Raw genomic sequence first — 13,832 nt, 5'->3', positions numbered from 1 at the left:
CTAGAAGGTACAACCAGCTAACGATGTATCTCGTTAGCGCTGTGGACAGACTGGTGCTAGTTTTGCAAAGAATAACAGTAACAATGGGTGACATTACAATATGCAATGTGCAGTACACTGTACACTAATTTCTAAAGTGTTAACAAGAATCTGCTATAATATCAATGAAAAAAATAGTTTCTCAAATAAAATCTTTCACAAGCAAGCTCTATTTTAATAAGTTTTCGTTTTTCGGGGTTTTTTTTTAAATGCCTTAATGTACAATATTGTTCAAGATAAAAACTTCCCCGTTCTTACTTGAGCTTCAGGATAATATAAAATAATATTTTTATGACATCACATTCATTCAATACTTATTATATCTATAGACATCACTGCTTTAATAATTAATAAAATAAAAAGTCTTTCTTTAACTTTGCTTGTTTAAAGCAATTTTTTCATCAACAGGTGAAAAAATTAAATCTGTGTCATTGAGTGTGTTGGAAAAGCGAAAACAAGGGAGTTGACATACATCAGAACATTCACTATACCAGTGTTGTCACTTTCATTCTGAGAATAAGTGCAGAAAAAATGTCTCACAGGTAATATGGTCTGCTCAGAAAAAGTTTTTGAGATCATTTATTATGCATATATAATTTTTGTAACTGAACATCTCCTGCAGACAGTAGTTCTATTTAAACTTTTAACAGCACAAATAGAAAGAAAAAAGAAAAACACAGAAATTATCTCAGGAATTGGCAAATTCTAGAAAATAGATAAAACTCAATAGCAAAGCAATCATAACCAGTGCTGTGCTGTACTGTCCTTTTATTTCTTTGTGCAGTGGAGCATACAAGGTCATGTTGAGAAGGGCGCCCTCATGTGGCAGATGAATCAGATGAATAAAGACAAAAGGAAACCTGCAAACTGCACAGCCAGCCATCATCTTTCTATACAATTAGCCAATGAGCTTTTAATAATCATATCATACTACATTCATAACATCATTTCAAAGTCTACGATTTCACCAAGAATTTTTTTTTTGCTTTTATGATTTCAGTTTTAAACATTTCAAATTTTATCAATTTAAGCGTGAATATTGCTTCTTTCGCACATGTTGGATGTATTTTCGTACTTCGTATATAATGCAGCTTTATAAATTCACCAAAACAATTTACAATGTACATAATCTCAAATTATTTCATGACAACTATCAATCTGTGAGGAATGGTATACTGAATATACACAGGAAATCAGGAAAGACTAGAGAGTAATATCAACATGTATCTGAGTAATAAATCACTCAATGTTCATCTCCCAACAGAATTCATAATGATCACTACAAAAAAGAGTACATCATGACATCAACAAATTTCCAACAAAATTGGTTGATATATATCAACTTCCACAGCGAGCTGTTTTTGGAATGTTATATCATATCTCAAAATATTCATCAAGTGAAAATACATATGCTAATTTCACAAAGTCTGACAATGAATTCCCGCCTAATACATATTGTCCCATGTGTATTCTATTATAATTTTCAATATTATGGGATATATGACAACCATCGTAAAAATATTGGATTTTTTTTCTTCACTCATCCGATTGAAATTAACAGATTTCCTTGTGCCGTTTTTTTTTTCTACCAGTCGTTTTTTTTCTACCAGTCTTTGTATTATTTCTGTGATCAGATAGTGATCCAAACTAATTAGCATATTCTGTCTGTCATAAATTCAACAAGGCCAGATGGTATTCAAAATCTCACAGTATGAAATTAACAACGCCTGAAAAGAACATGTGTTCTCAAACATACATGTAGCAGTGGAAGTTGTCACAATATTTGCTCTAAATACATAAAAGTAAACCTTGGAGAATACCCTAAATAGTATATGTACTGTGTTAGGTAATTTCAAAATATTAAAGTTCATATTTATTTTGTTTGATCTTCTTTCTTTTTCGCATGACTGGATGACAACTCAATTACAATAAACTCAAGCTTGCTAATATTACAGGAATATGATTATACTAACTTGTAAAAAGGATAAAACTCTTGAGGTTTGGTTATCAACTTTATTATGAATTGCATATTTGACAATACTTTACTATGATAGTATATATATTAAGCAATATTAGATTATACTGGTTGTTTCAAAATTAATAAAATATCACAATGAAATAATAATAATTTTGAAGCACTACAGCTGTGTGTTCCTTTACATACCATATTAAATCCTAATAGCATCAAACTAAAGCCACTTTCATATGCATGTTACACAGCTTTGACAAGTAATTCAATTTTCTGAATAACGTATAATTTGAAATATGCTCACAATCAGAGACACGGGAGGGCACAAAATCTCGGGGGTCTCATACACCTTTCCTGGTTGTAAAAATCATATTACATTTAAATAATGCAATATTTGTAATGTTCCCGATCACCTTTTGATAAACGATGTACATCAAAATAAAACCATGAAGTACAAACTGGTATATCTATCCGCCGGAAATCACAAAATGTCTCATTTTCATTAAACAAAACATGCAACTGTTTAATTTTACACATCCTTAAAAAATAAAAATGCTTAACAAGTTTGTCCTGAACCAATGCTTACATTACTGTATACACACAATCAGGTACATGTACAAATATATATACAGAAGGTATTCTTTTGTTCACAACCAAAATTTGGGAGTTATCTTTTTTGGAAAATAAGTGGCAGCCCTAAAGAATCGGTTTTATGCCATAATGTGCTACATGTATTACAGTGACAAATGAAACTAACTCTGAATATACTAATATTAAGCAACTTATAAAATAGAAACACAGACAAATAAATGTAGCTTTAAAATGAATTTGCAATAATGCAGCTAATCTCTAAATAATTTTAATTTTTAGTTTTTAATACCTTTGGCACCTGACACAGCTTGTCTCTGACAGCACAAAGCATTTTTTTTAAGCTTCCTACAAAACCCATGAGATACAGTGTCTCACAACCTGGATTTCCCAATGATAACATTTACCCTATGTACATATACAATACGTATTGTTATACATATGAATTTCTGGTATTGATTTAAATCCAGCTATTGTAACTAGCCCCTATACTACAACGGACAACGTCTGCATAAAACGTTCAAAACAATACTCATTTCATCATATTCAGTCAAATAAATCTATTTTTGATATACACAGATAATGAATTTCCCTTCCTTAGACTGTATATGTATGGAATTTAATTCATATTCACATTAGCGACTATAATATATGATAGAGTTGTAACATGGTTGATTGACTGGCCATCTTCAATGACTCCCATCATCCTTTGTGTAGCGCTCAAAGGTCAAAGGTGATATCACAACTGCTTGTACATGTCCTATATATACATGGTTGTAATATGATCCTCTATACCCCACAAGTCTGTACAATCACCTCAATATCTGTTTGCTATATAAGTGTAATACAGTTTTGAGAAAATAATTTTGTTGCGACTTCTCGAAGGAATATTTTGCTTTAGTAAAATCAGTAATGAGTTATATATTTGTGAAAGCCTTGAAAGTACATTGTACTTAGCTGTGTCAAATAAATTTTGATAAAGTCTATGCTAACATTTAGTAACAAATAGTCATTTTCTGACAGCAATGATATCATTATGGTTTTCCCCCAATATTGGTTACTCAGTTTTAATTTGTACATTATGTTTGGTTCACTCATTTCAATGTCTTGGAGGAGAAGGTCGGGAAATAATCAAACCAAAATATCTTTTTAATAGCATTATTCATCACATGTCAGCAAATTGTAAATCTGGTAAAACTTTTTCACTTCGGTTGGTTGGTTGGTTGGTTGGTTGGTTCTCACTGTCATCATTCTGTATATCACACAATAAATATTCTCATTTTGTTTATAGTACTAACGGGGAAATAAAATTGTAAGCTCTTTTTGGTTCTAGAAAAAAAACACCTTCTAGCCAATGCAGTCTATTTTATACAAAGAGCAAGGCTTCATATATGTGTCCTCTTTTCCTTCACAGTTGTAATGTGATATCCTCTTTTCACTGCAAGCCTTGAAAAGAATTTGATCATATTACATACATGTATACACTGTGGTTCTCAGAAGGAGACTATTTATAAATTCAGGATTTACTTTTCTTTATATCAACATTTGCCTAAATCAACTTGACCTTTTCATTTGAATTCATTCGCTTGTTCATAAACATGTTTTTAATACCACACCTAGGGCTTTGCTATAGATGTACACTTTCATTGGTTTAGCAGTAATCTCCATCTAAGGCGAGCTACTGCCCTTGACCTGGGGCAGTTTACTTCTCCATTCAAGGTTCATCTTTTCCATATACTTTGTAATCTAATTTGATTCTACATGAAGTAAATACGTCATTGAAATCACATTACACTATGTATAACAAATCTACTCTCCAAAGTCTTTGTTTCTCAATAGATCTACTGTTTAGAGTCTCCATATTTTAGAAAAGTAGGAATCAGGTACAATAATGTGAACTCTAAGTTGGGAAGCAAGTTACCTGCAACATTTGAAACTTCATTTATATGTAAATGGGACAGGGGGTTTCTGCCCTTGGTCAGTTGGAAAGTTGTGTCTGGCTACATTCAATAGAAATTGGTTTGCCAAGGTGTGGATGACATTCAATAATGGCACAATAGCAAGTCATTATTACATTACAATACTTCTGGAGTCGCCATTTTTTTTAAAGTTTAAATGTACAATAACTGTGAAGGAGTCAATGAACAGCTACTCATACTGAAATTGTCCTTTTCTGAATCTACATGGTTTTTTTGGCTTGAGGTAATCATACAGCACTAGCAACAAAGTTGGTCAGACTATATCAACTTAGTTTGTCAATTTATCAAATTGATATAACGATAATACACACATCAAACACAGAGTGATAATACACTTTTTAAACAGTACAAACATGATCCTATACTAACGAGTATCATAACGTACATAGTGATACTACACCTATTCACTGTATACCGATGTGATAATACAATTATCATACTTAATATTGAAGTGATTATACACTTATCACATCGTACCTTAACATCAAAATACACTTATCTGTATATTGATGTATGACATACATGTATTTACATGTGATAATACATTTATCATACTGTATATTGAATTGTGATTATACACTTATCACTGTATCATAAAGTAGTGATACTACACCTATGCTGATGTGATAATATAATAGTGTATATTGAAATGTGATTATACACTTATCACACTGTACCTCAACATCATAATACAATCATCTACACTGATGTATGATATATTTACATGTGATAACACATTTATCATATGACTGTATTGACATGTGATTATACACTTATCACAGTATACATTGACACAATAATACACTACTATATTTGTACATTGACATCAGTTTGCCCTCTAATGATAGCCAAATTTTGTTGTTGTGGGTCTGTATGATAGAAACTGGCATTTCTTGTGAGTCACCACATATTAAGAGATACGGAAACAAATTTTGGTGCGTCACTAGAAATTGCGTGCGTCAGTGGTGCATCAAATTGGCTTTTTAATAGAGGGCACACCGATTGATATACTTTGAAGTGATAATACACGCATTGTATTATTACACGTATATACTATGACCTGTAGTAACATACATGTACTTACCATTCAGCGTACATGTATATACATCATACATTTATCTCCCTACAGTGACACCATACGTGTAATACATTTTATCAGTATATTCAATATTGACATACAAATGATAATACACATTGTGACATGTGGTAATATATTTATAGTGTATATTGACATGTGATAATACCCTTACCAAACTACATATTCATGTGATAACATACTTATCCATCTGGATTCAACACATTGGTATGTGGCAATATACTTCTTGTTCATCAGTTCATTGACAAGTGATAATACATGCACATTTAGTCAGATACTGCATATTATATGATAATGCAATTATGTATACTGACATGTGATATTACATGTCCATACAATGTACACTTATGTATGTGATCACTGATAATACACATGTTACTATGTACGATATATTGATGTGATATTATTGTGATATACACTTATACTACATAATGTATATCGACATAATTACACTTACTGTATACTCGGAGATTGTATACTACAGGTAATAGGGAAAAGTTTGATTCTCATATTTGCTGTATTATTGTCGGACAGAAGTCAGATTTCAAGACAGTACATTGAAAAACGATACATAATGGATATGTACGTTGAATAACGATAAACATGTACATTGAATAACAATAAACATGTACGTTGAATAACGACAAACTGTTTACATTGAATAACAATAAACATGTATGTTGAATAACAATAAACGTACGTTGAATAACGACAAACTATTTACGTTGAATAACGATAAACATGTACGTTGAATAATGATAAACATGTACGTTGAATAACAATAAACATGTATGTTGAATAACAATAAACGTACATTGAATAACGGTAAACATGTACATTGAATAACGATAAACATGTAAATTGAGTAACGACAAACTGTTTACATTGAATAATAAACACGTACATTGAATAACGATAACCATGTATGTTTAATAACGACAAACTGTTTACGTTGAATAATAAACAGGTATGTTGAATAACGATAATCTTGTATGTTTAATAACCACAACCCAAGTACTCTGTATAATGATAAACATGTACCTTGAATAATGATAAACAAATATGTACGTTGAATAATGATAAACAAACATGTACATCCACATATGAAAAGGTGATGAAATGATGTAGCCAATGTGGTCATACATGTACAAGAAATGTAGCATGCAGCATTTATAATCCAAACTCCATGAATAAGTGTATTTTAGGGATTAGCACAGGATTTGACATTAATCCAGTTTTATCAACTTGTGTGAAGTGATCTACTACATTTACAGATGTCACACCACAGAAATCGATACAAGAAGGTACATGTATACAATTGGCACATGTACATTTGTTTGTGAATACCACAATTTTAACACTCTTTCGGCCGAGTCCATGTAAAACAAAATTGCTGTGGCAGGTGTCAGAAAACACCTCATGGGTTCAGAAATGCATCTATATGATAACAAAACAATGGTTTCATATAATTGCTTCGGGAGATCTGCTATACAACCATTCATGATAGCATCACACTTTTGTGTGGTTAATGTTGCTGGGTCCAGGATAATTTGGAAATCATCACAGATGGACTCAAAAAAATTTCCGTTCCGTCTATACAGAATAGAACAACCAACATATTTCTAGGAGTGATAGATACCGTCCTCCATTTTTAAAAATAAAATGACCCTTTGTCCAATTCGCTATCTCTGTTCTTAACAGCAACCACAGTTGTTCTAAATTGTAACATCCTGTTGTTGCGTATTATTTACTTTTGTTTATATATTGTGCTTATCTGCATGAACTATCATTTTAATATCGCCTAGTGGGATGAATAAAGAAATCCTGATTCTGATTCTGAAATATGAGAATATTTTTATAGACGTTGTGGCACTTCAAAAGAAGGACAACATGAACTCAAATGCGTGCAGTGATTATATTGACAAACCAAAGTAGAGTTTTTTGAAAGCACATCACTAAAGTTAAGTAACCCATCCCAGACAAAGGAATTTTTGACCTGAAAGAGTTCATCATACATATGTATTAGTACAGTGTTTGTGTGTTACACGTGTAACTAGAAGTATATGTGTTAAATATAAATTGTCAGTCATTCTTTTTTCAAAAATACCCATTCATTTACACACTTTTCTTTGCAGGACCACTCGTATACATTTTCTAGTGATCATAATTTCTAATAATGAACTGACTTGGTTTGACCTGACCCAATTCTAACAATGTGTCCTAAAGTCTTTGACGATATGTATATATTCATAGAGCCTGTGTTCAAGAAAAATAACCCCAATGACTCTGTAAATTGTAGTTTATCTGATTAAACTTCAATTCATTTATTACCAAAACAATTACGTCAGTCAGTTTGCAGTTGTCTTTTGGGGGTTTTTGGGCTGTTTTTATACGAAAAATAATGTTTCACTTCTAAATTTCCTATTATTCATCAGATTATATTCTTTTTCATCTAGACATCCCAAGGAACATCACTACCAACTATCAAATCAATCTGCCTGATAGTTTAGTATCATCCAAGAGTTTTCACAGAAAATGTTTAGACCTCATTTGCATATCAACAATGAGATCATCCTGTCATGAACAACTCTGTATGGACACATCCCAAGAAACATCCAAAATAAATTTCAGACAAATCTACCAAGTGGTCTTCAAAGTCAATGTTTTAAATCAAAAATCATACTTTATCCCTAATTTACTTATCAATGAATTGAGTCTCATTTTCTCTTCACTCTATTAAGTCATTTGACACCTCACCATGAGTCACTGACTATAGTCTTAGTCAGTAATACCTCAGATCAGGTTTAAACGTTTATCCCAATTAGGATAAAAACATACAAAGTACTTTCTGTATTTATCTCAATTAAGATAAATAATGTTAAAATTAACTTATTGACAGGTACCACTGGTTTATCTCAATCAGGATAACATTTTTTCAAATACATGTACTGAAATTTGTCCCTGGCAACCATTATCTTTTTTTTGCAGGTCTTTAAGAATAGAAAACAAACATACCTGTTTCCACATGCGCCTTGTCCTACTTATATGCACATAGTGTTTATCTCGATTGGGATACAAAAATGTATCCTGTTTGGGATAACTGGATTAACGTTTATCCCAATCAGGATAATCACATGTGCATCCTGATAGGGGAATATTCATGACTGATACAAAGTACTACAAAACCTCAATTCAGGTGTACTAATAAAACCGCTTGTAATCTTGGTTACAAGTAAAGCTGGTATATTTTGATAACGTGACAGATGCATGTAGATGATTATATCAGTATTACATCAGTGTATAGAATCGTTTGTAATCTTGGTTACAAGTAAGGCTGGTATATTTTGATAATGCGACAGCTGCATGTTGATGATTATGTCAGTATTACATCAGTCTTACCCACAACCATAGACAATTAGAACACATTGTTTGATTGGCTTAGATTGTGTCATGTGGTGTTGAGTACTAGTAGTGACCCATAGTGACACCCCTTTGCATAGAGTGAGGCACTATAGTCATGTTCTATTTTCCCTAGGGCACTATTCATATACATGTAGCCCAAGAGTCCTATAATAATAATAATGTTCGGTTCTTATATAGCGCTTTCCCACACCGTGCTCAAAGCGCTTTACTATCAGTGATTTGCTTTAACTATGGAAAGAAAACATGTTGTGTATGTGCTTCAGAATATGATGTGTTATAAAAAACTTTTTGCCTGGCCTTTATTTGGGCACTAGTAGACATACATGTGATATTACCCCATGTGCTATTATATTATGTACCAATGACTTCCCTTGGCTTTCAGCCTTGGGAAATAGCTGCAGTACATTAAACAGCCCCCAGGGGTAAATGACGTCTATTACTACCCTTAGATCCAGGCAATAAGTGTATAACACAATGATAGACTCTATTTGCTGGGAAAAATGGTGGCAATAATCAAAAGATCATCACAATCAAAAGATCATCACAATTAATACATGAACAGAATAGACAATCAGACAATTACCAATACGACTGCAGCAGCACTCAGTTACAAAATTTGGAACAACTTTTACACATTCAAGTGTTATGTTGCATACAAATCCCTCACAACTGCTTTTGCCACTGTCGCAGAACAACACTGCCTTTGCTGTTTTTCACATTGCCACAGTTCTCCCTCCAAGTCATGGGTTATTTGATTGTATAAATGGAGTTGAAGTATCTCAGCGACACTTCCACACACTAAACTAAAGTTATATAAAAGAATTTGCAATAAATCAACCTAGCGCAATTGATGATACATGCATGGTTGACAATTAATCAATGGTCCAGAAACTGTGTGAGAACTACATGTATGCATAAAACTAGAATGGCACGTCAGTCTACTTGAGTTGCTATGTTTCCACAACTTCATTCTAACTGCTGATGCTTCTCAACCCACAGCATAAAAATGTACATGTACATGGTAATGTTGAGATTTTAGAAATGGGCAAGATCAAAGTTTGGAATGAATATGTATGAACATACATACATGTATGGATGGGGAAGCAACAAGAGTCAAAATTGAGTCTTGGCGGCATAGGGATCCAACCAGGAATAGCACACTTCCATGCCAAAGCAAACCACCAGAAAAACAGTGGTTTGCACAAACAAAGTAACTGAAGACTTGGGCCCCCATGTTACTTCTGACCTTATTATAATCAAACTAGTGTATTGAAATCTCTTTTCCTGCATTTACAAGTTGTGTACAAAAAAATTAACAAATTCTTCACGCAATAATAAGTACATGACATACACACCATCTCCCTTTCTAAAGGCAAAGTTAGACATGGCAAATGGTACATGTATGCGTACGCACATAATTGCAGACATTTTGGATTTTCAGCAATTAGTCACAAGTTGCTTCTCATGTTGCTGGTAAATTGGCCCACATCACCACGTCATCACATCGCTAGCAGTAACCTTTGACATGTGTTCTGATTCACGTGTACATACAACATTCAATGTTATCACTTCTATACATGTACATTATTTCGGGAAGTAGTTTCTCCAGTATAATTTCAATTCATCAGTATGTTTTACTGTCTTTCACTAGCATATCAGGTCTATGAATGTTGAGTCTCCTTTAAACACACATTTACTCCTCACTTAGATACAAATTCACATGTACATGTAGACATCCGGAAAATCAATATTGCCATGAATGAACTTGAAACTGTTTTATAAATCAAAATAATTTTAATTTCCATAGGTTTTGAGTCATTTTATATAAATTATAAGATTAACTATCTTAATTAAATTTTTCTTCTCATTTAGTGTCATGAGAAGATTTGGCCTTCATTATTGACCTTTGACCTTAATATGTCTACACATGTGCAACAAGTAGGCCTTGAGACTCACTCAGAAATACACAGGTAACTTATTCTGTCTACGCAATCAGTTGTACACATGTAGTTGCTAGCCTTGTTGCATGTGATGAATTGCTGAATGCATTGCCCTGTCCTATCTTAGCCATAACATCCAACCAGCAACAAGCAGAAATAGCAAGTCTTCCACGCCTCAAATGAACAACTTGCAGGAAGGGAAACTAGCATTTTCAGGAGAGCATAATACATTTACTAATTCTGAAAACACAAGAATACTATCCTTGCCGGATAAAATAGAAGTTCTTTAACTTGTTACGGGTATCACAAATCCTTAGTGTGAGCAGCCAGACCTGTCACTCATTCACAAATTCATTCTTATACTTAAAGTTAACTAAGGACACGATACCATGCACTACAAATCAGAAGGATTTGTACCCACAAGAATGGATGTAATGGTCGGTTAACATTGGGCCCCCAGGATGTTGTACGACTTGCAAGCTATTGTACACTATACCCAAGTATGTACACACACACTGTGTGTTCTCACAATGATGTAGGATACTAGTACAAGCACACCATAACGTACACAATCATGAATCAAACTGTTGCATCAAGTCCTTAATTTAATATTCATTTTAAAGTCACAATGCTGTCTTTGATGGATATTTGAGCATAATTATCATATTTTGGCTCTATTTGTAATGTAATATTTAAATAATTTGCTTGGCCTAAATATTCAATTATTATAAAATCAAGATATTGCCCACAATACAATTCATTACTAATTTTCTAATTTCCACTGATCTAATATTACTATATTACCATAACGCTCCTTTTCTGACGATAGTCAATTTAGGAAAACGCGATCTCTTTGTGTATCTACTCGAGTCTATTGTTTTGTGTACGTCGACTTCATTGGTGGGTTACCAATGAATGGCACAGAGGTCAAAATCAACTACACACGGTACGCCGTGTATGCGTACGGTACGGACGGCGTTACCCGACACCGCGAAATTTGCGTCGAAGGCCTGTCTTCCGCCATTGCTTTTATCAATTCCGCATCTGACCTCATAAGATATCAACATATTAAGAAATGTTGTGTCCTAAATTGCGGGAAACTAATATTTGAATGACAGCACAGCCGGATAAACCACAAACGCCAACTACACTGTAACGTTTAGGCAACACACTTGCAGTGCATAACTGTTCGTTCTGTAGTATGCGCCCTGTAATGCTAACAACAAAAGCTTGGACATTCTCTAGTACGCAAATCCAACCATTGTTGCCTCACTGGACATCTACCCCTGATAAAAATAAACCACCTTACCTTTAATTGATCGACAAGTCCGCGATCCGAATCGCTATCAGGCTCGAGTTCCGGATAAAATTTATAATTTGCCAAAAACAAAGTGGAAATATAGTGCTCATGAAGGCAGCAGTGGCGGGTCACAGAGACACTGACAGGTAATGTGTACATCCGCGGCAGCGGCGCAAACTCGGTTTTATGACCGGTCATTCGAGATCAATTAGATATTTCATCATTTAACCAGGTCAGAAAGAAATATCTAAATCTATGTGCAGTGAATAGAACACGACATCTACGCAATTAAAATCAGATTAGATTTCACTAGGGAATATTTTGTCTCAAATCAGTAGCGAAGCCATACAAAAGGTGAGGTGGCTGTGTACAGGTTCATTTACATGGAAGCCGGTTTCCGGTTATAATGTCAACCAATGAAAACGAGAATCGTAATTAATCAACCAGTTACTACTAGTGTTGTATTATTAGCTCACAAACTTAATATAGTACAGTCAATTTTTATGAGAAATACACCCACACAAGAAACCGTGGTAAAATATATACCCATTTCATTATGTGTTATGTGATATCTATAGGCTCCAGCAATATGGCATGCCCCCTCTACCAGAACACCACATTTCTCCCAAAAGGTCTGACGTGGGTGGACGTCCTGTATAAAATATCCTTCCTCTGATCGATTCTGGAAAGTGAAATATATGCAACAATGTTACAGAGTAATTCTTTATTTACTCCTTTGATTATATAGTTTCTATAATATATACAATCAATTCATATTTCAAGAAATATGTGTATGTATATACGTATATGTATATGTATGTATATATATATATATATATATATATATATATATATATATATATATATATATATATATATGCATATGCATATGTATATGTACATAAGTGCATGTACACACACACACACACACACACACACACATATATATATGTATATATATATATATATATATATATATATATATATATATATATATATATATATACATATTAGTATCTTGGATATATATATATATATTAGTATCTAGTATTCAGGGGACGGGGGCTTGACTCCTACGTGTCACGTTTATTTCCTCATTTTTATTTCATTTTTATATATCTTAAAACTTGACAAGCTGAACTAGTCGTCTGAAGATCACAAAAACGTGAAACTCCGAGTTACGCCTTGTGACCTCCCAATTTCTTGGATTAAGCCTACAATGCTCAGCTACTGATAATTGTAAGATACATACATACATACATACATACATACATACATACATACATACATACATACACACACACACACACACACACACACACATACATACATACATACATACATACATACATACATACATACATACATACATACATACATACATACATACATACATACATACATACATACATACATACATACATACATACATACATACATACATACATACATACATACATACATACATACATACATACATTAAACTGGATTGTTAAAA

General features: G+C 33.1%; 1 protein-coding gene across 3 annotated transcripts in view; it reads right to left on the bottom strand.

Annotated features, from left to right (window-relative positions):
* Positions 1-12,454, bottom strand: part of LOC144446161 (LIM domain-binding protein 2-like) — a 50,623-nt gene extending 38,169 nt beyond the window's left edge. For all 3 annotated transcript variants that reach the window (XM_078135893.1, XM_078135894.1, XM_078135895.1), the window contains exon 1: positions 12,344-12,454. The gene's annotated coding sequence lies outside the window, so the exon portion shown is untranslated. The remainder of the gene's footprint in view (positions 1-12,343) is intronic.
* Positions 12,455-13,832: the final 1,378 nt, after the last annotated feature.

The sequence above is a fragment of the Glandiceps talaboti genome, chromosome 15, assembly GCF_964340395.1.
Source record: "Glandiceps talaboti chromosome 15, keGlaTala1.1, whole genome shotgun sequence".
NCBI lineage: Eukaryota > Metazoa > Hemichordata > Enteropneusta > Spengelidae > Glandiceps > Glandiceps talaboti.
Note: the sequence above shows the minus strand (reverse complement) of the source record. Positions and strands in the feature narration are given on the sequence as shown.